Source organism: Schistocerca gregaria, chromosome X (assembly GCF_023897955.1).
Source record: "Schistocerca gregaria isolate iqSchGreg1 chromosome X, iqSchGreg1.2, whole genome shotgun sequence".
Taxonomy (NCBI): domain Eukaryota; kingdom Metazoa; phylum Arthropoda; class Insecta; order Orthoptera; family Acrididae; genus Schistocerca; species Schistocerca gregaria.
In genome coordinates this window covers 196,180,245-196,202,305 of record NC_064931.1, presented here as the reverse complement: position 1 = coordinate 196,202,305, position 22,061 = coordinate 196,180,245, and the positions used below count along the sequence as shown (strand labels likewise).

Here is a 22,061-nt window from a genome sequence, read left to right as displayed (position 1 = left end):
ATGCCCACATTGCCCGTAGTAGTTTTATAATTCTTAAGAGTATATTATTAAACTTCCCTCAAAAAAATAACTAAAGTGATCTAAACTGTAAGCGACACACACACACACACACACACACAGGGCGAGAGAGTAAGGGATGGGGCAGAAGGGGGGGGGGGAGGGAGGGGGAGGGGGAGGGAGGGAGAGAGAGAGAGAGAGAGAGAGAGAGAGAGAGAGAGAGAGAGAGAGAGAGAGAGACTGGTTTGAAGAGAGGACACAAATACATCACAATACAAATATTTTAAAGAAAGACTAACAACTACTACACACATATGCGTATATTTATGTCAGAAGCAATTCTACTTACCAAAAAATCCATTATTTTCATAACTGGATGAAATAGGGAGCAAAAATTTACCTTTTGAATATGTTCAATGTGCGTGCCAAGAACAGATGATGTACAACACGTTTCTCTTAATTTTTCAGAAATACACAAAAATTGATAGTGATGGAATCAATTAAGGAGGACAGATATAACTTTATTGTGGTAGGAAAACTGTTTTGACTTTCAGACACCAGTAAGATCGATTTCAAATTAGAACTCAACGGCTGTTTCCCAACCACATAAACATTATAAATTATTTTGCAAATATGAATAGAAGTACCAAGGTATCTGATGTATGAAATACAATATGTCAGGAAAGAAACCGCAATTGGAACCCGGACGAGTGTGAAATGGATGGCAGTTACATGGAAAATCCTGCGTTCGGCATACCAACTTACCTAGAGCTTAGAACCATATACTGAACCGAGCGAGGTGGCGCAGTGGACTCGTATTCGGGAGGACGACGGTTCAAACCCGCGTCCGGCCACCCTAGTTTAGGTTTTCCGTGATTTCCCTAAATCGCTTCAGGCAAACGCCGGGATGGTTCCTTTGAAAGGGAACGGCCGACTTCCTTCCTCATCCATAAGGCGATGGGACCGATGGCTTCGCTCTTTGGTCCCCTCCCCCAGACCAACCTCCCATATACCAAGTGTTTCTCCTACGAGTCGTCGGGCCCCTGTTCTCTGGTGTTTCGGTAGATTTTTCCGATTTTTCCAATTTTTCCAAATTTTCCAAATTGTGTAGCAGGAGTCACCCGAAGTCTTTCATGCGACAGTCAGTGTAGACGGAAAGCGTCAGTTTCTTTCCCATTACAGACAAAATTATTTTCGAAGTGGTATTTTATTTGCCCATTCGAGAGAGCGCTCCCAAATTCGTCCAGTGCGATATTCTTCCCGTCGATACGTGCCCGCGCTGACTGCTACCGAAAAGCATGCAGCGCTATTGAGTCGCTGGCGGATTGCTGTTTATTCTGTGTGTTTATTGCCGCAGTTAATACATATCGATAAAATAAGTATCGAACTAGATTGATTTGGGAGCTCTTTATCGAAGGGGCACATAAAATTAAGATTTAAAAATAATTTTGTTTGTAATGGGACACGAACCGACGGATTCCATCGACATGGAGTGCCGCATGAAAGACGTGACGAGCAGTAATTGTCTGAACTGTCTCCGGCTACACATTGCAGAAACGAAATCTGCCGAAACATCAGATACAATGCACCTGACGACTCTTAAATCAGACACCCTGTGTGTAAGGTGTTCCCATAAGAGCGTGAAAAAATTTAACTGGACATAGATGATGCTCCACTGAACAATTTGAAGTAGGGAACCTGGGTTCAGAGAAGCCAGCTTAAGGAGATAATAGGAATAAAACCACATTACTGTGTACTTTTTTATTTACATTAGTTACAGATAACTGTAAATACCATCATTGACACAATGAACATACCATTTGTATTGTACCGTACAAAATGTGCTGAAACTGGCTGCCATCAACCTCAATGCAAGCATGACATCGGCGGACAAGATCCTGATGCACGCTAACAAATAACGCTGGTGTGTTTCGAATCACATGAAAGGCAGCTACAATTCTCAAACTGATTTCATCTCAGTACCCACTGGGGCCTTTAGATATTCCCATAGGAAATCACGGGGTTTCAGGTCAGGTGACCTCGCAGGCCATGGAATAGGACATCCCCTCCAATCCAGCGACCAGGAAATTCAACACACTGAAGTGAGGTGGTGCACCGTCATATTGTGTGTAATCCTTTCACGAACAGCCAGGGGTATGTTCTCCAACAACTCAGACAGAACTTTTTGCACGAATCCCAAGTACAGGAGGCCATTGAGGAAGCCAGGTGGAAGATGTGGCCCAGTGAAACTGTCGCCTATAAATCCGGATGGTATCTGTTACGAAATCGTTCCCTTTACAGCCTTTCAACAGCGAGAGCATTGAAACGTACTTCCCCTTACACAATGTGCATGTCAGTGAGTTCTTCGAATCTGTACCGGTACTGCTCCATCGTACTGTACTGTACGTCTCTGAACAGCACAGAGTAATGAATGGGTATGTCGTGGATTCATAGCACATTCTGTCACAGGAAAATGTAAATACGATACAACAGAACCACCTTATGGCCAAGTAAAGTAAGTAAAACCTGCATCATGACATCCTAGAAATCAGGCTTGTAGTCCTTGTTTCTTTGCAGGAAATAAAGAATGTTCATGTAAATAAGCAGCACATTATGTGTAAATTTGTACGCATGTTAGTTGTAAATACGCTGGAAAACAGTAATTCTAGACAGAGCGATAGAGAAGTTTACTTCCGTACCTCATTAAGCTGGTTTCTCTGATCCTAAGTTCCCTACCTCAAATTTTTCAGTGGAGCGTCCTCCATGTCCAATTTTTGGACACTCTTACCGAAACACCATATGAACGATTCCAGAAGTAGTGTCTTGTGGCTCGTACAACGTCGAGAGGCCTGCCTCAAAGCTCGGTCCTCACATGGGACTTGTCCGTCGCGGTTGCCGCACTTTTCAAACAACCGGCTACATCTGACAGAGCGTGCTTGTCATTGTGATCTGCGACCTCAGCGCTATCCAGTGAGAGCCTGCGGCATCTGGTGCGTAAATCACACACATTCTTTACGAAAACAGACGGGCGTAAAATAGTTGCGTTAACTATGTTACGTATAGCGTCTAATGCGAGTTTGCGAATCCATAATATCCATACGAGGGGTGCTCGATTGACTACCAACACTCTGCGGTAACGTACATTGTCTCACAGATTTCAAGATCGAGATTGGTTTCTTAATTTCATTTGGACTGAAGTGGAGATTCTTTCGAAGCTGCTTACCATGACTGAGAAAGATACTTACCGACAACATACAGACATAAGGCAATATATACAACCGAGATATATTTTACACGAAGTTTCATAATGGCTTAAACTTCCAGTGTGTATCTTGTGTTTACTTTCTGCCTCAGACTGTCAATTACGTTAAGATTTCTGGCCATTGGGGAAACACCACAATCGTTGGCCTTTGCAACAAGAATTACAGTAAATACATTATTTTAAATAAATAACAGACTACTGCACGTAATACTTCAACTAAATTACTAAGAAACACCCAGAATCTTCTGGAAAACAAAAGGTGACAATACATTTGCGAGGCAGTGGACGCGAATCTGCTGCCTTCCTCTTCAGAGCTCACGGTGCTATAAATTAAGCTAAAAGCCTCCAGGTGTGGTATACACTGCCTAAGACTGCATCTACAGACGTCATTATTTAATGTTCAACTACCACAAATTGAATCAAAACGCCGCGCTTTTGATAGATCTTCATTGGGCCGTAACTTTGAAACGATTTCCTTTCGTAGCAGACAAATTATAACACTAAAAACATCGAGTACAGGAAGTTTTTATCCCTTTTCGAAACATTCTCAATTTTCCGATACCCTGAAATAGCTCATTTTCATACCTCGTGCTCTATGATGATGAAAACGTATCCAAAATATAGTTTACCTCTGTACAATATGGCGGCTTGCGGTGCTTGTGCCGTACAAACGATGTCGCACTCCACTGGCCACGTTTATCCGCACGAGGCAAAAGTCTGACAAGCCTAGTTCTTCATTTTACGCTCCACACTTGTAATTCCACGCTGTGACGTCACCATCTCCTCGTTCACGTGTTTTTAACGTTTCGCGAGACGACGACTTTATCCACTTTTTATAAGTTGCAGACATCATCTGGCGCACATGCTTCTCCAGTAATTAAATCTTATTATTTATCTACTTTTCATTTATAAAAAAACTTACTAGCCTGCATAGAGCTCTTTAAAACTCTTACAATTAGGCCTATTGAGTGTAACCATTTTTAGAGATCAAGGAACCGCCAATCAAACACAGGATATGTGATTAGGTTTTGTGTACCACACTGAAGTCAGATCAACTCTTATTATAGTTATCAAACTCTTACATTAAAAAGAGAACCCTCTTGGATCGTTTCACAAGTGTGCTATCGACAGTTAAAGTCTAGTTTTTTTCACGCTACTATAATTTTAAAAAAAAGCGTCTTTATTATTTTGCTCTTAACTGATTCATTCACTGAACGTTGTCGTAGCCTGAAAAAAAAAAAAAAAAAACTTCATTTTTGAAATACTCAGTGTCAATTAGAAATGAAACGCACGAAAATAATGGAATTTTTAAAAGAAAAATGTGTTACTGTAAATATAGATCTTATAAACGTTTATATCCTAAATAAAGGCAGAATAGAAAGCAAGCCAATCTTCAAATGTTACACGGTGAGCATCAGGGCGAGGAAAGATTTTCTGATGTTACTGATACTGTCCAATTGCATTTGGCGTGGGCGTAGTCAGGGAGTTGTTCAATACAATCCCGAGGAGGTTCAGCAAAATGTTTACCGTTCCAACAGAGCAGGCTACTGGAAATCATATTTACGCCGGGCAGACGTATTGGTTGAGCGGATACGTTTATCTGATTTGGCTGACAAACACATTATATTACACAGGGGTTGGGGAACGATAGATACGAATCATAGATGTTCGTTATTGAGTTTTAGAGACATTTTCCGCCCGCATCTCGTGGTCTCGCTTCCCACGCCTGGGTTCCCGGGTTCGACTCCCGGCGGGGTCAGGGATTTTCTCTGCCTCGTGATGGCTGGGTGTTGTGTGCTGACCTTAGGTTAGTTAGGTTTAAGTAGTTCTAAGTTCTAGGGGACTGATGACCACAGATGTTAAATCCCATAGTGCAAAGAGCCAGACATTTTCCGGATCGCAACTATCCACTTTAGCTTGCGGCTACTCACTATATTCAATAACTGTCAAACCGTTGAACGATTGTAATTGTAACTTTACTCTGTCTTTAACAGATGTCTACATGAATATCCACGACTGCGGTTTTTGAAAGGCATCTTCCCTTCTTTCTAGTGCCTTCCATCACAACACATTAACGCAGTGGGAAACACAGGCCGATACTTTAATTCTTTCCAGCACTTTTTAGGTTATAATTAATACACTGATTCTGTTGTTTTGCATTCGGAACTGAAAGTGACTAAAAGAACCACAACATCAAACTAAAAGTACGCTTGTTTTTCAAATGACGTGCTCTGTTAATGACTGCCTAAAGACAAATTACGAAACTAACATAAGATGGAGACAATTTTAAAAAGAGGAGTTAAACACCTTCACTCGACCCGAATAAAGTGCAACAAAATTTGTTCTAACAATAATGCAGCATTGGCGACATAGGTAGAACATAAAAATCTTGTGATTCCTTTCATGCGGATCGAATATCGTACGACTGCACCGTTGCCGAACAGTTACTGGGATAAGTCGCGATCATGAAATATCTAGAGTTACCAATACAGAACAAGCTGCCAACAACCTGTCGGATCCCTGATACGCAGAATGAGTGATGTATTTCGTTCCAAAGATGGATAAACAAACTACTAAGCAGGTGGTCATAATGTTTCGATTCATCAGTGTCGCATACTCTATGTAGAATCGTATGGGTATCCTGTCAGGTCCAGTGGCCTTCCCTGTGCTGAGCAGTTTCAGTTGCTTTTTTATACCATGGTCACTTATTTCGTTATCAAGCATTTTTTTCTTTCGTGCTACGAGACACTATACTGCGATCTTCCTATTTGAAACAGTTGTGGAGAAAGACGTTTAGTATTTCGGCCTTTCCTGTGTCGTCCTCCACTGCAATGCTATTATGGTCACAGAGTGTCTGGACAGATGGCTTCGGTCCGTTTACTGATTTAACGTAAGACCAAAACTTTAAGATTTCCTGCAAAGAAGGTAAACAAAATTTTACTCCCGCACTTGTTGAACGCTTCACGCTGATTTTGGCTTCGTTTAGTTTGTCTGTGAGGCTTTGGCTGCTTTTAAATTTACAGTGACGCTCTCTCTGTTTTCGTAGCAGATTTCTAACACGGCAGTCGAATCACGGCGGATCTCTTCCACCCCTCACAGCTCTGCTCGACATATACCTGTCTAAGGGGTACTACACAATGCTCTCGAACTCCGTTCATTGATACTCAACACTGTTAGAGCTGGAGATGAAATTTTCGTGTAGATCGCTAAGGTAATCTGAAATCTGTTTCGGGGTCACTCTTACTAAGCAGATGATCTTTCCTGCCATTCTTTGTATTTCTGTTTACAGCTGTATTCAGTAATGCTTTAACGGCCTCATGATCACCGAGTCTTTGGTCCACATTTCGGATTCTACATTTAGAATTTCGTTCAGATACCAGCTGGAAAACCTCCATATTCATAATTACAACTTTATGAAAAATTGCTTCCAGGCAATCAATTCAAGTTTCATTGCCTACATTAATTTTATTGGCTGCCCATTGTTCTTGTTAGCACTGATGGCCCTCGATATCAAGAGACGTCATCAGAAGGACGTGCATTCATTGTCCCAAAGCAGAAATATTCCGAACAATTCGTGCTCCCCATAGTGTTCAATTTATACTGTGGAAGCAACAGCGATTAGAGACGCTGTCATATTTGATCGTTATGCTGGTTGCAACAGTAAAATGAATGCTAAATACAAAACGTTATAAGAAACTTACTGCAAATTAAACGAAGAGGAATGGGTATCTCCTCTCTATGAGCCCCGGCTGATGTAGTACCAGGTCAACCAGTTGGCGAAGCACACCAGTTTTCAGTCCCCTGCAATGAATGTCAGTCTAATACCCATCGATTTCAAGTTATGGATAGGGAAACTGGACTAGGAAGAATGGGCACAGAACTGGCGTATTCAAATCTGCCGTAAAGGTTAATAGCAGGCTGCGATACGACCAGTAATTTGAAGCTCCAACTGATTCAGAAAATTTCAGACGAGTAGGGGGCTAATAACTGTCTTGGTAAAAATGTGTGCCAACCAGCTCCTCCCCACTTATATCAGACAGGCATAAAGGATAATCTTTTCTGCGACTGTCAGCAGAAAAGAAAAAATGTAAACCACTTACTGTTTTCCTGCAGTTTCTTCGAAACTTTTAACGTGCCCCTTCCAACAAATTCCCCTGTTTTACAGCGTCATGAAGGTACTCAAACATACCAAGTACTTTTTTATTTTTCACGGACAGTAACGTGCGTATATGAAATTTGGTGTTCTATCTGTGGTTGCATGAACACTAAGCCTCAGGCGTATGATCCCCATTCGCTGTGTGTATTCTTTTTTTGGATTCTGTCTCGTCTATATGTAATTTCATGCCAGTATTTGCTTATGTGTACATTGTAAAATGATTTTAAAGCATTGCTCAAACTATTTACGTTACGATTACTCTGTTTATACAAGTATATGCTTGTACTAAGCTGTTGGTGGTATAATTTCATAAAGACAATCCAAGAAAGTCTTCGCAGAAATTATTATGTGCAAAGAACAATAAACAGATCTAAAGTTGCGAGATAGGAAACGTGTAGCTACGAATGCAAATTAGAAATGAGGAGAATGGGGACGCTTTTCGTGTACAACACGAGATGCAAGTGTTTTCCGCCTCGTCACAAAATTTTACTGCGGACGTGCATCGTATTGGTTGCATGTTCTCGACGATTACAAATTTTGTAATATTTTGTACTGCGCGTATTAAGAGAGACTGTAAAATAAGCCGCAGCAGTCACGTAGTCATTCTATTGCTGGCACATAAGTCTTTTGCATACGGCGTGTGAAGTCTGCAGTTCAATGGGGGTCGAAAATTATGTGGTCTCCAATTTCAGTCGGTAGTCAGGTAACTTTTTGCACCAAAACAATTTCGCGTATCCGTTTTCCATCATCGTGAATTGGTTTTCCATCATTACTTCTGATTAATCACGAAAATTCACTGGAATGAGGGTGAAAGCAGACTTGTTATAAAAGCCCCTTTAAGAAGGTAAGTTCTCTGATTCAACTGCAAGCATCAATTCTGCGGCAGAAATGTTTCATCTTCTGAGGTATTATGAAACGAATAATTACCAAATAGCACAGGACATCAGTTATATCCATTGGTCCAGAAACCTGAAAAATTGCTGTGATACGCAGTTGTTCTGCTACAAACTCTCACAGCTTTGAAAATTTCATTGTTTATGCGCGATAAAACTGCCTCAGATTACGAACCGAGGTCTGCACGCTGCAGTATACAGGGTGGTCCACTGATAGTGACCGGGCCAAATATCTCACGAAATAAGCGTCAAACGAAAAAACTACCAAGAACGAAACACGTCTAGCTTGAAGGGGGAAAACCAGACGGCGCTATGGTTGGCCCGCTAGATGGCGCTGCCATAGGTCAAACGGATATTAACTGCGTTTTTTTTTTTACAGGAACACCCATTTTTATCACATATTCGTGAAGTAAGAAAAGAAATATGAATATTTTAGTTGGTCCAATTTTTTCGCTTTGTGATATATGGCGCTGTAATAGTCACAAACGTATAAACACGTGGTATCACGTAATATTCCGCCAGTGCGGACGGTATTTGCTTCGTGATACATTACCCGTGTTAAAAAGGACCGTTTATCAATTGCGGGAAAGGTCGATATCGTGTTGATGTATGGCTATTGTGATCAAAATGCCAAACAGGCGTGTGCTATGTATGCTGCTCGTTATCCTGAACGACATCATCCAAGTGTCCGGACCGTTCGCGGGATAGTTACGTTATTTAAGGAAACAAGAAGTGTTCAGCCACGTGTTAAACGTCAACCACGACCTGCAACAAATTATGATGCCCAAGTAGGAGTTTTAGCTGCTGTCGGGGCTAATCTACACATCAGTAGCAGACAAATTGCGCAAGAATCGGGAATCTCAAAACCGTCGGTGTTGAGAACGCTACATCAATATCGATTGCACACATACCATATTTTTATGCACGAGGAATTGCATTGACGACTTTGAACGTTGTGTACAGTTCTGCCACTGGGCACAAGAGAAATTACGGGACGATGACAGATTTTTTGCACGCGTTCTATTTAGCGACGAAGCGTCATTCACCAAAAGCGGTAACGTAAACCGGCATAATGTACACTATTTAGGCAACGGAAAATCCACGATGGCTGCGACAAGTGGAACATTAGCGACCTTGGCGGGTTACTGTATGGTGCGGCATTATGGGGGGAAGGATAATTTGCCCCCATTTTATCGACGGCAATCTAAATGGTGCAATGTATGCTGATTTCCTACGTAATGTTCTACCGATGTTACTGCAAGATGTTTCACTGCATGACAGAATGGCGATGTGCTTCCAACATGATGGATGTCCGGCACATAGCTCGCGTGCGGTTGAAGCGGTAGTGAATACCATATTTCATGACAGGTGGATTGGTCGTCGAAGCACCGTACCATGGCCCGCACGTTCACCGTATCTGACGTCCCCGGATTTCTTTCTGTGGGGAAAGTTAAAGGATATTTGCTATCGTGATCCACCGACAACGCCTTACAACATACGTCAGCGCATTGTCAATGCATGTGCCAACTTTACGGAAGGCGAACTACTCACTGTTGAGAGGAATGTCGTTACACGTATTGCCAAATGCATTGAGGTTGACGGACATTATTTTGAGCATTTATTGCATCAATGTGATATTTGCAGGTAATCAAGTTTTAACAGCATACGTTCTCAGAAATGCTAAGTTCACAAAGGTACATGTATCACATTGGAACAACGGAAATAAAATGTTCAAACGTACCTACGTTCTGTATTTTAAAACCTATCTGTTACCAACTGTTCGTCGAAAATTGTGAGCCATATGTTTGTGACCATTACAGCGCCATCTATCACAAAGTGAAAAAAGTGGTCCAACTAAAACATTCATATTTCTTTACGTACTACACGAATATGTAATAAAAATGGGGGTTCCTATTTTAAAAAAAACGCAATTGATATCCGTTTGACCTATGGCAGCGCCATCTAGCGGGCAACCATAGCGCCATCTGGTTTCCCCCTTGAAGCTAGACAAGTTTCGTTCTTTGCAGTCTTTTCTTTTGACGCTTATTTCGTGAGATATTTGGCCCGGCCACGATCAACGGACTACCCTGTATAAATGGGACGGCGAGGGGGGGAGGGGGGGGGGGGGGCGATTTCTATCCTTTCCACCTACGTTGGAGAAAATAGGTCTCTTTCTCTCTTTTCATCGTCGAACATATTCCCCTCCTGTCTTACATTCTCAAATCTTCTTATAATTTATTATGTAGAATATAATTTATAATATACACAAAACGTATCAGTTATTTTATTTTTATCGGCAACAGGTATGGTATGTCTACGAATGGGCGCATACACCTGACTAAAATGTTGCATACAGCCAGTCAAGCAGCAAAATATTCCACGTGAGCGAACTTTCAGGAACGCAACTGAAAAATATTCAGCACTAAAAAACAAAACTCATATTTTTCAGTTGTTACCATTTTCGAGACTGTTAGTTCTCACCATACTATATTCACCAAAAGATAGGTAAAAGAATTTGAAATTAATATGTGTAATAATACAAATGCTTTTATTAAAATGTTGTTGACCTCCATAGACGGCACCCACTTGCATCAGCGCCTGGTTACTACATCGAGATGATTAGAAAATGAGTAGTATCTGATTTAGCTCACAAGAGGAATGTCTAACAAGGGAACGTCACCAACTGTACCTCATTTTTTTAAGGAGGAAAAACACTGTGTTTAAATATCAGCCCCAGCAATCAATCACGAGAGAAAATGTGGGCCATAATTCTGAAAGTACGCAATTATGACTTTCTGAATGTTCCAATTTTAAACTTGGTCCGCACAGACTGTTCATCACCGGATCCGTCCCAATGCAGTCGCCTAATGCCCGAGCGGGAAGTACTGTACAGAGCAGTGAGTAAGGTGTTCATAATGTCAACGAACAAACAAGGGACAGTGCTTGTTCAGTGCGTCAAAATGCTAGGTTTCTATCCGGCTGTCAGTACCAGAGATATCTTTGCTTTGAACACCTTTACGGTGCAATTTAGAAATGTAGGGTAAATTAGTGAAATCAGTAAGTGTGTCGTTAAAGAAGTATCGTAGTGCAATTTAATTATTAAAATCACTGTTGTACGTTATTTTCTTTGGATTGAAAAGGTGACATGGTTAAAGCGAAGTACATTTGGAGGATTGCAGGTGCTGGGCTATTTACTAACGTGATTCACCTGTAATTGGAAAATCCTTAACTCCATTTCATAATGATTCTTCAGATGCTTACGGTTATTCATTTTGATTATCAGGATCAGGAATATATATATATATAACATGGATGCATTAGGTAGACAAATTAGGCACTCTGTTTGTGAAAAAATGCATTCTCTTGAAAAAGATTTAACAAAAGTTCGGCAGAAGTGTCCCCTCCCCCACCCCCTCCTGCTCTTCCCTTGCCGGCTACACCCCGCGAATAGCAGAGCTCTGGTTGTCAGTTCGCTGTACCGTACTCCCCGCTCAGGGATTCAGCGCCTGCAGTAAGGCGGAGCGAGTGTCAAACAACCGGTGCGGGCCAAGTTCAAGAAGCTGTATATTTACACGTCCATAACTGCGTACTATTACGATTATGGCCCAAATTTTCACACGGAATCGATTGCTGGGGTGATATATTGTAAGAGTGCGTCCCCGAGAAGAGAAAATCTCCGACGTGGTCGGGAATCGTATCCGGGCCCCTTGCATGCCATTCCGCCGTGCTGATATGGAGGCGGACAATTTATATACCGGGTGATCAAAAAGTCATTATAAATTTGAAAACTTAATAAACCACGGAATAATGTAGATAGAGAGGTACAAATTGACACACATGCTTGGAATGACATGGGGTTTTATTAGAACTCCCCCCCCCCCCCCCAAAAAAAACAAAGCTCACACAATGTCCGACAGATGGCGCTGGACAGCAAAACGTCAGTAACTGCTACCGTGACGGGTGAGAGGTACGCCGATATGTTAAAGAATCGCATCATCAACAGCCTGGCTGATAAACACCTGCTTGAACGTACGATGTTTATGCAGGATGGCGCTCCACCCAATATTGCTATATGCGTGAAAGATCTCTTGCGCGCGTCGTTTGGTGATGACCGTGTGCTCAGCCGCCACTTTCGTCATGTTTGGCCTCCCAGGTCCCCAGATCTCAGTCTGTGCGATTATTGGCTTTGGGGTTACCTGAAGTCGCAAGTGTATCCTGATCGACTGACATCTCTATGGATGCTGAAAGACAACATCCGACGACAATGCCTCACCATAGCTCCGGACATGCTTTACAGCCCTGTTCACAACATTATTCCTCGACTACAGCTTTTGTTGAGGAATGATGGACATATTGAGCATTTCCTGTAAAGAACATCATTTTTACTTTGTCTTACTTTGCTAATTACTGTTATTTTGATCAGATGAAGCGCCATCTGTCGGACATTCTTTGAATGTTTGTATTTTTTGATTCTAATAAAACCCCATGTCATTCCATGCATGTGTGTCAATTTGTACCTCTCTATCTACGTTATTCCGTGATTTATTCAGTTTTCAAATTTATACTGACTTTTTGATCACCCGGTACTAATACAGGGTGTCCTAAAAGGAATGAGCAGTATTCAGAGATATGACAGGAACGATCATTAGAAGCAGAAGAAGTAATCATTGGCTGTAAAGTCCTTAAGAGCTATGAGAACTTTTTCGTTAGAGAAGATGTATTTTACATTATCGAAGGAGAACAAGCACTCACAGCTCTTAAAGGTAAGCATTTTAGAGCCCATATTTACTAGACGTTTTTCGTTTCGAATGTTCGTTCCTGTCATATCACTGACACTGAAAATTCCTCCATTGATATCCCGCATATCGTGAATAGTACTGCTCTGACAGGAATAGGCTGCTTCCACATAGCAATGCTCTCCATGTCTGTTCAGAAGTATAAACGAATGGTAACAATCAGCTCTAAGAAGGCACCAATGTCTATAGGACATGTCTGCACTGAAACAACTATACTTGAAGAGACACTATGAGCTCACACTCATGTACACAATTTGATACGTTCATATATTGTCAATACCTAAAGAGAAAAAAAAATAACGTCTTTCGAGAAAAATTCCTGAAGCCGAAAGGAGAAAAGGTCAGAAGCCGACGTTTCCCCTGAATCGAGCTACAAATATAAAACAATGATGAGGGCAGCTAAGCAGATGATTTGCCTCGACTGAAGCTGTAAATGACAGACCAAACTTTCCGTATTAACAGAAACTAATTACGAACTATGAGAGAATTAGCTGAACAGTGGATTACTTTCGCACATGTATTTGTGAGCCGATAATGTAAGCACGAAAGAATCAAGCGAAATGGAACGGCAACGGTACGCTTTCAACAACTGACGCCATTTGCAATATTCCGCCACAGATTTATTAAATCTCCATTAATTTTTTCTCTGCAAAATCGTGGGCGCGCACTGGATTTCGTCTGCCAATACTCATTAACATTTCATCCCGGCGAGACCAAAGGCAAATAGAATAAGTGGCTTCGTATCTCCGCCATGATTTTTTAGCGACAAGCAATTGCAATTCCCGCTTCGAATTCCGACTTCAAAAGCCATCGGGTGCTCTTTGATGAGCGGCATCTGACGAGCGCAAATTACGCTGCGGCCCTGCCAGGGGTCAGCCGGCTCAGTTTCTGTTACATCGCCCGCCAAACAGAGGCAGTCGTTGTCCACTAAAGAAACATTCCGACACATAAAGGCTCCATTGCGAATTCATGAAAGCTTCCTTGCTTTCGATGCTAGTGACTTCCCTCAGGTGAGCGACGTTTGTGTAATTAAACATTCTCCGTACTCAGACAGAAACGTCGTGGTACGCACCCACCACGTTGACTAAGTCTGGGTATTAAATTCTGGCCACGCTGACGACTAGAATACTTTTTGTGCACATCTCCTCCCCCCTCTCCTTTCTTTGTATATCTCCTCCCTTTTACTTTCTGTGCACAACTCCTCCCCTTTCCTTTCTCTGCACACCACCCCCTTTTTCCTTCCCGTGCACAACTCCTCTTTCCTTTCTGTGTACATTTCCTCCTCTCCCTCCTCTTGGTCATTCTCCTTCCCTACCCATCTCCATCTCTTCCTCTCCCCCCTATCCGTCCACTTACCCCTTCCTGTCCGCTGCCTCCTCCTCCTCCTCCTCCTCCTATCTGTAGCTATCTCCTCATTCTCTCTCCCTTTCTGTCCATCTGCTCGTCCTCCTCTCTTTCCCCATTTTATCACACTCACCCCCGAGGGAGGTTTGTGGTTTTTGCCCTTGCAGTATTTCTTTCCTGACTGAAATTAATATGTGTAACAAATTTGATTGAAATCTTCCAAGAACTTTAGGATGAACGTACAAGCCATGATTTTCCCTGTGAAATTAATATGTGTAACAAATTTGATTGAAATCTTTCAAGGACTTTCGGATGAACGTACAAGCCATGATTTTGCCTGCATATGCGCAAGTCAAATATATGTCACATATTTAACATATTTCACGCATATGTGTACACATATTTCACCTCTATTTCCAGCTAATTTCGCCCTGCAGTTTCATCTTCAGGCAGCTCAACGAACTACACTATGTGATCAAAAGTATCCGGACACGCCCAAAAACATACGTTTTTCATATTAGGTGCATTTTGCTGCCACGTACTCCATATCAGCGACCACAGTAGTCTTTAGACATCGTGAGAGAACAGAATGGGGCGCTTCGCGTACTACGTTCCGATGGCTCTGAGCACTATGGGACTCAACTGCTGTGGCCATTAGTCCCGTAGAACTTAGAACTACTTAAACCTAACTAACCTAAGAACATCACAAACATCCACGCCCGAGGCAGGATTCGAACCTGCGACCGTAGCAGTCGCACGGTTCCGGACTGCGCGCCTAGACTGCGTTCCGAAGCTGGACCAACAATCTAATAAGGGATTGGTCACAATGTACTGGTTGGTCAACGTACGTGAATTTCCATCCATCAGGTGAAGTACTTTCAAGGTTTTCATATGTTTTCTGCCATTGTATATCATTCACCTTTACTGTACTGGGATTCAGATGCATAAGCGCTCTGCACAAGTTGTGGATAATATCCTTGACTCTGTGTTTAATTTAATCTGTGGTGAGCTTGTTCGCCAGTCTGCTGAACAGCGCTGGGGTAATCGTATTAGAGGCATAGCAGCGAGCAGTTGAGTCAGAGAGGAATATCTGATATTTGTGAATCTGGGAGATATTATCTGGAATACTTTACTATCGGGATGAAAATTTGTTTATAAATCTACTTTATTGATTGTATTGATAGAGAGGATTTCTGAGGAAATATTTCAAGGTAACTCACAATGAAATGTTTGTCAGAACTATCAGTTGAAGGAAATAACTGTCCCTAAGATAACTAACAATGTTCATGATTTGTGTTAATCTTATCTCTCTTTTCATCATGTCAAAAATTACGCAGCTGGTTGAAACGTATGGAATTTTTATAATGAAATAATTTCGAGATTGTTATTGTCTTCTTATGATGTACAGTCTTTTTTGACAATAAACAGAGTTTAATTTCTGGAGAACGGTTTTCTTTGAAGTAAAATCCCCCTCCATTATTCTTAACAAATTTTTGAGTATTTTGTCGTACGTGCATTGCACCTTACGCCACACGCAGACACAGACAGCTTCTGACAAGCAAAGGAAAATTTGGAGCAGATTATTTTCCGTTAGTTGCTGCATTTGCTGGCTTTCGAGAACATCAGTGCAAGCCGTCCGCTGTGTGCAGAGCGGTTCTAGGCGCTTTAGTCCGGAACCGTGCTGCTGCTACGCTCGCAGGTTCGAATCCTGCCTCGGGCGTGGATGTGTGTGACGTCCTTAGGTTATTTAGGTTTAAGTAGTTCTAAGTTCTAGGGGACTGATGACCTCAGGTGTTAAGTCCCATAGTGCTTAGAGCGATTTGAACCATTTTTTCAACATCAGTACATGAGATTCAAAACATTATGCAGAGCATGAGGTAAGTTGTTTTTATTTTGCTGCAGATCTCACATTGCATTCTTGTGACTGAACAGCACGCAGCCATAAATTCCAGGTGATGTGCTAAATAAGAAGATTAATTTACAGTGAACAGTGTTGGTTATCTACCGTGTCGACCGGTATTTATTTTGTGGATATTTCAAGGCAAGCATTGCACTTCATGTTACGTAACGTTCGTAACATACTTCAGTATTGAGTTTCAGTTAAATGGTTTTCATCCACTACACAATTACTTTCTTTTGGGATTTATGTAGACTCATTTTCGTTATTTTAAGATTTAAGTTTTGTTTCACGACACTGTTAACATGCGCAACACAGGGCCAACCGACTGTCAGTTTTTCTCAGCAGTTGAATACGATATCTATAGCACACATTACAGGAGGAGAAATACACTCCTGGAAATGGAAAAAAGAACACATTGACACCGGTGTGTCAGACCCACCATACTTGCTCCGGACACTGCGAGAGGGCTGTACAAACAATGATCACACGCACGGCACAGCGGACACACCAGGAACCGCGGTGTTGGCCGTCGAATGGCGCTAGCTGCGCAGCATTTGTGCACCTCCGCCGTCAGTGTCAGCCAGTTTGCCGTGGCATACGGAGCTCCATCGCAGTCTTTAACACTGGTAGCATGCCGCGACAGCGTGGACGTGAACCGTATGTGCAGTTGACGGACTTTGAGCGAGGGCGTATAGTGGGCATGCGGGAGGCCGGGTGGACGTACCGCCGAATTGCTCAACACGTGGGGCGTGAGGTCTCCACAGTACATCGACGTTGTCGCCAGTGGTCGGCGGAAGGTGCACGTGCCCGTCGACCTGGGACCGGACCGCAGCGACGCACGGATGCACGCCAAGACCGTAGGATCCTACGCAGTGCCGTAGGGGACCGCACCGCCACTTCCCAGCAAATTAGAGACACTGTTGCTCCTGGGGTATCGGCGAGGACCATTCGCAAACGTCTCCATGAAGCTGGGCTACGGTCCCGCACACCGTTAGGCCGTCTTCCGCTCACGCCCCAACATCGTGCAGCCTGCCTCCAGTGGTGTCGCGACAGGCGTGAATGGAGGGACGAATGGAGACGTGTCGTCTTCAGCGATGAGAGTCGCTTCTGCCTTGGTGCCAATCATGGTCGTATGCGTGTTTGGCGCAGTGCAGGTGAGCGCCACAATCAGGACTGCATACGACCGAGGCACACAGGGCCAACACCCGGCATCATGGTGTGGGGAGCGATCTCCTACACTGGCCGTACACCTCTGGTGATCGTCGAGGGGACACTGAATAGTACACGGTACATCCAAACCGTCATCGAACCCATCGTTCTACCATTCCTAGACCGGCAAGGAAACTTGCTGTTCCAACAGGACAATGCACGTCCGCATGTATCCCGTGCCACCCAACGTGCTCTAGAAGGTGTAAGTCAACTACCCTCGCCAGCAAGATCTCCGGATCTGTCCCCCATTGAGCATGTTTGGGACTGGATGAAGCGTCGTCTCACGCGGTCTGCACGTCCAGCACGAACGCTGGTCCAACTGAGGCGCCAGGTGGAAATGGCATGGCAAGCCGTTCCACAGGACTACATCCAGCATCTCTACGATCGTCTCCATGGGAGAATAGCAGCCTGCATTGCTGCGAAAGGTGGATATACACTGTACTAGTGCCGACATTGTGCATGCTCTGTTGCCTGTGTCTATGTGCCTGTGGTTCTGTCAGTGTGATCATGTGATGTATCTGACCCCAGGAATGTGTCAATAAAGTTTCCCCTTCCTGGGACAATGAATTCACGGTGTTCTTATTTCAATTTCCAGGAGTGTAGTTTGAAATAAAGAATATTCCTCATCTCTCATACAGATAAATTACATGTAATACTTACACACTAATTCCGTGTTGAACTGCTTTCGCAACACTTAAGTGCTCACAGTAACTTATTAAATACCTTTCAAAAAAACTTCGCTAGAGCGCAAGTGACCCCTGTGTGCCGGACAGGGATGTGAATCCAGATACTTTGTTTAAATAGACACTAGGCGAGCGTAACTCGCGGACCAAGTGGGGGCTCTAACTTTGCCAGACTCTTCTTCCTTCTTCCAAACTCTCGAATAGTTCAACTTCTGGCCCACTTCTCGCTGAACGCCGCTGCTCGCTATCGTATCCATACTCAAAACATTGCGTGCTCTAACAAGAGTAGAACTAAATGTGAATTATTTTCATTTACTGGTTTAAAATACGCATCTGTCTACAGAACAAGCACGAACTGTTACAGTTGCGAATTTTCACACGAGTAGCGCTACGCGGCCCGGCACTATGCTGTACGCAGGACACTAGTAAGGAAATGGCTGTAAGGTACTGACATTTATTACCTACCAACCAACTGTGTAACATCGAGTCTGAAGAACGCCACATAATTACACAGCCGGATTTTGACAAAACTCCGGTATTGGACAAAGATAGTCATCTAACTCTCAGCTGTGCTCTGATGATTACACTTATCTTGTTCGCCAAAAAATATATTTTCATTATTTTAGATTTCTCATGACGCGTTTCCTTATCACCATTATCAGACATATGGTATGAAATTGTAACGCAAGACAATTTTGTGCCACGAACTTCTCTTCTCCCCAGTTCTATTCAGTACCTCCTCATTAGTTATGTGATCAACCCATCTAATCTTCAGCATTCTTCTGTAGCACCACATTTCGTAAGCTTCTATTCTCTTCTTGTCCAAACTATTTATCGTCCATGTTTCACTTCCATACATGGCTACACTCCATGCAAATAATTTCAGAAACGACTTCCTGACAAATCTGTTCTCGATGTTAACAAATTTCTCTTCTTCAGAAACGCTTTCCTTGCCATTGCCAGTCTACATTTTACATCCTCTCTACTTCGACCATCATCTGTTATTTTGCTCCCCTTATAGCAAAACTCCTTTACTACTTTAAGTGTCTCATTGCCTAATCTAATTCCCTCAGCATCACTCGACTTAACTCGACTACATTCCATTATCCTCGTTTTGCTTTTGTTGATGTTCATCTTATATCCTCCTTTCAAGACACTTTCCATTCTGTTCAACTGCTCTTCCAAGTCCTTTGCTGTCTCTGACAGAATTACAATGTCATCGGCGAACCTCAAAGTTTTTATTTCTTCTCCATGGGTATTAATACCTACTCCAAATTTTTCTTTTGTTTCCTTTACTGCTTGCTCAATGTACAGATTGAATGACATCGGGGAGAGACTACAACCATGTCTCACTCCCTTCCCAACCACTGCTTCCCTTTCATGCTCCTCGACTCTTATAACTGCCATCTGGTTTCTGTACAAATTGTAAATAGCCTTTCGCTCCCTGTATTTTACCCCTGCCACCTTCAGAATTTGAAAGAGAGTATTCCAGACAACATTGTCAAAAGCTTTCTCTAAGTCTACGAATGCTAGAAACGTAGGTTTGCCCTTCCTTAATGTAGCTTCTAAGATAAGTCGTATGGTCAGTGTTGCCTCACGTGTTCCAACATTTCTACGGAATCCGAACTGATCTTCCCCGAGGTCGGTTTCTACTAGTTTTTTCCATTCGTCTGTAAAGAATTCGCGTTTGTATTTTGCAGCTGTGACTTACTAAACTGATAGTTCGGTATATTTCACATCTGTCAACGCCTGCTTTCTTTGGGATTGGAATTATTATATTTTTCTTGAAGTCAGAGGGTATTTCGCCTGTTTCATACATCTTGCTCACCAGATGGTAGAGTTTAGTCAGGAATAGCTCTCCCAAGGCCGTCAGTAGTTCCAATGGAATGTTGTCTACTCCGGGGGCCTTGTTTCGACTCAGGAAACAATTATAAAAATTCCTTCATCACGTCAGTGCACTAACTAGTTCGTGCCGTTAGGCATGTTAAAAGGTAAACATCTTTGTCACCAGGCGGCTTTAGTGACGTTATCTATGCCAATGATGAAAGAGTATATCTGTGATACGTCATTCACTTAAATATATGTAATTTTAAAAGCAATCTTACTTGGCAGGTTAATTAGAATACCGTACTGCGACCGATAAATTTCGTATTATGTAGAGCGTCATTGAATTTACTTTACAATTTGACCAACTGCACAACATCTTTAACCAACCTTAGATCAGGATGATACTTATAAGGTACGGTTAGCGCCGACTTAGTCACCCCCAACCACTAGCCACGCCTTTACCGTTGTGTCCCACCCTCTCCCCATCTCCACATCTCCACATCCTCCATCTCCTTTCCCAACTCAACTTCCACAGTCTACTCCTCCCGGATGATGAGCTTCGCCCTGACATCTACCCTTCCTACCAACTCTAACCCCATCTTCCTGCCTCCTCCTCAGGGCTCCCTCTCCTCCCCCTCCCTCCTCCTGGGCGGCTTCCCCCTCCTACTTCCCCTCCATCTCTCGTGTCTCCTTTCAATTTCTCTGCGATCCCTCCTGCCCTGTCTTCCCTCTTCCTCTCCCGCCTCACGTGTCTCCTGCCTCGTCGTGTACCCACTGATGCCCCTCCTCTTTTCATCCCGCCGCTTCCCCTGCTGCCCCATGCTCTCCCCTCGTTTTCCATCCTCTCTGCCCTTTCCCTCGGCAGGTCCCGCCTGGCAGTTTTTTTCTTCGTCATGTGTGCTCCATATGGTTTTTAAGTGTGTTGTTCCGGAGTGTTTTTACTACTGTGGCCAACTTTTCACGTGTGCATGTCCATTCAGTGTCTTCTCCGAGTTTTGAAGACTCGCCAACTGTGTTTTTTAACTTTCTAGTGACATAACTGTCCTCCATGAACGTGTCCGTGTTAGTCTATTTTTTACCTCCATTTTCTCCCATTATTCTGTTTTAAGTTCCCCTTTTTCGCCTCATATATGTAACATTTTATTCTTATTTTAAGTTGTTACGTCACTCGGCTGAAGAGCGGCGGATTGTGCCGCTGACTGCCCTCCCCTGCCCATATGGGGCAGGGGAATGAAATCACAACAAAGAAACAAAAACCGACTTAGTATAAGAGGGTTATTCCCCATAGTAGTAAGGCGTATTGTACGACAAACGGCTACTGCCTTAGTTGCAAGTGATGCTATCGTCCTTAAAGTTAATAAACGTCACATGAGCGCTCTTGGCTGAGCCAGCTTGGGTGTAGCATAGTGAGCGGCCACTAGTGTGTCTATTAATTCATAGTAACCTTTACTACTAAACAAGTACCTAGTAATATCTGTGTTATGTATGTAATTAATTTTGCTATGGACATTGATTGCTAATTGCAAACCGTGGGGACTATTTAACCTGTGTGTGTATCAATAACAGTAGGTGTTTCTGTTTGTGCGAAGCTGCATACTTCGATTACTAACTGTATTTGATAGATTGAAGTGGATGGTCTGCCTAGACATTTAATATTCTTTGATGTCAGAATTTTACTTTCTTGAAGTGTTGCATTAATTTTGATCAAATATGTAATGCTGGTGTGTGTTTTAAATACGGATGTTGCCAGTGAGTTGTGCTCTTAGAGTAAGAAGGAAATTAAAACCTTTCAGTTGATCACATTAATCAGTCATATCTCGGTTTCAGAACAAAATCGTTTATGCCTTCCATTAGTCTTCCACCCTCAGTAATCCGCACCTTCGCTGATACCGGCCTGGATAAGTGCAGACTAGTGGCACACTCTGAAGATGTCGGAAGGGTGAAATTCTCGCCGGATTCCGAATACCGATCACCACGATCTGTCTCGCGTGTGT

General features: G+C 42.9%; 1 protein-coding gene across 1 annotated transcript in view; it reads right to left on the bottom strand.

Annotated features, from left to right (window-relative positions):
• Positions 1-22,061, bottom strand: part of LOC126297841 (cAMP-specific 3',5'-cyclic phosphodiesterase-like) — a 1,751,676-nt gene that overhangs the window by 753,659 nt on the left and 975,956 nt on the right. The window lies entirely within an intron of this gene.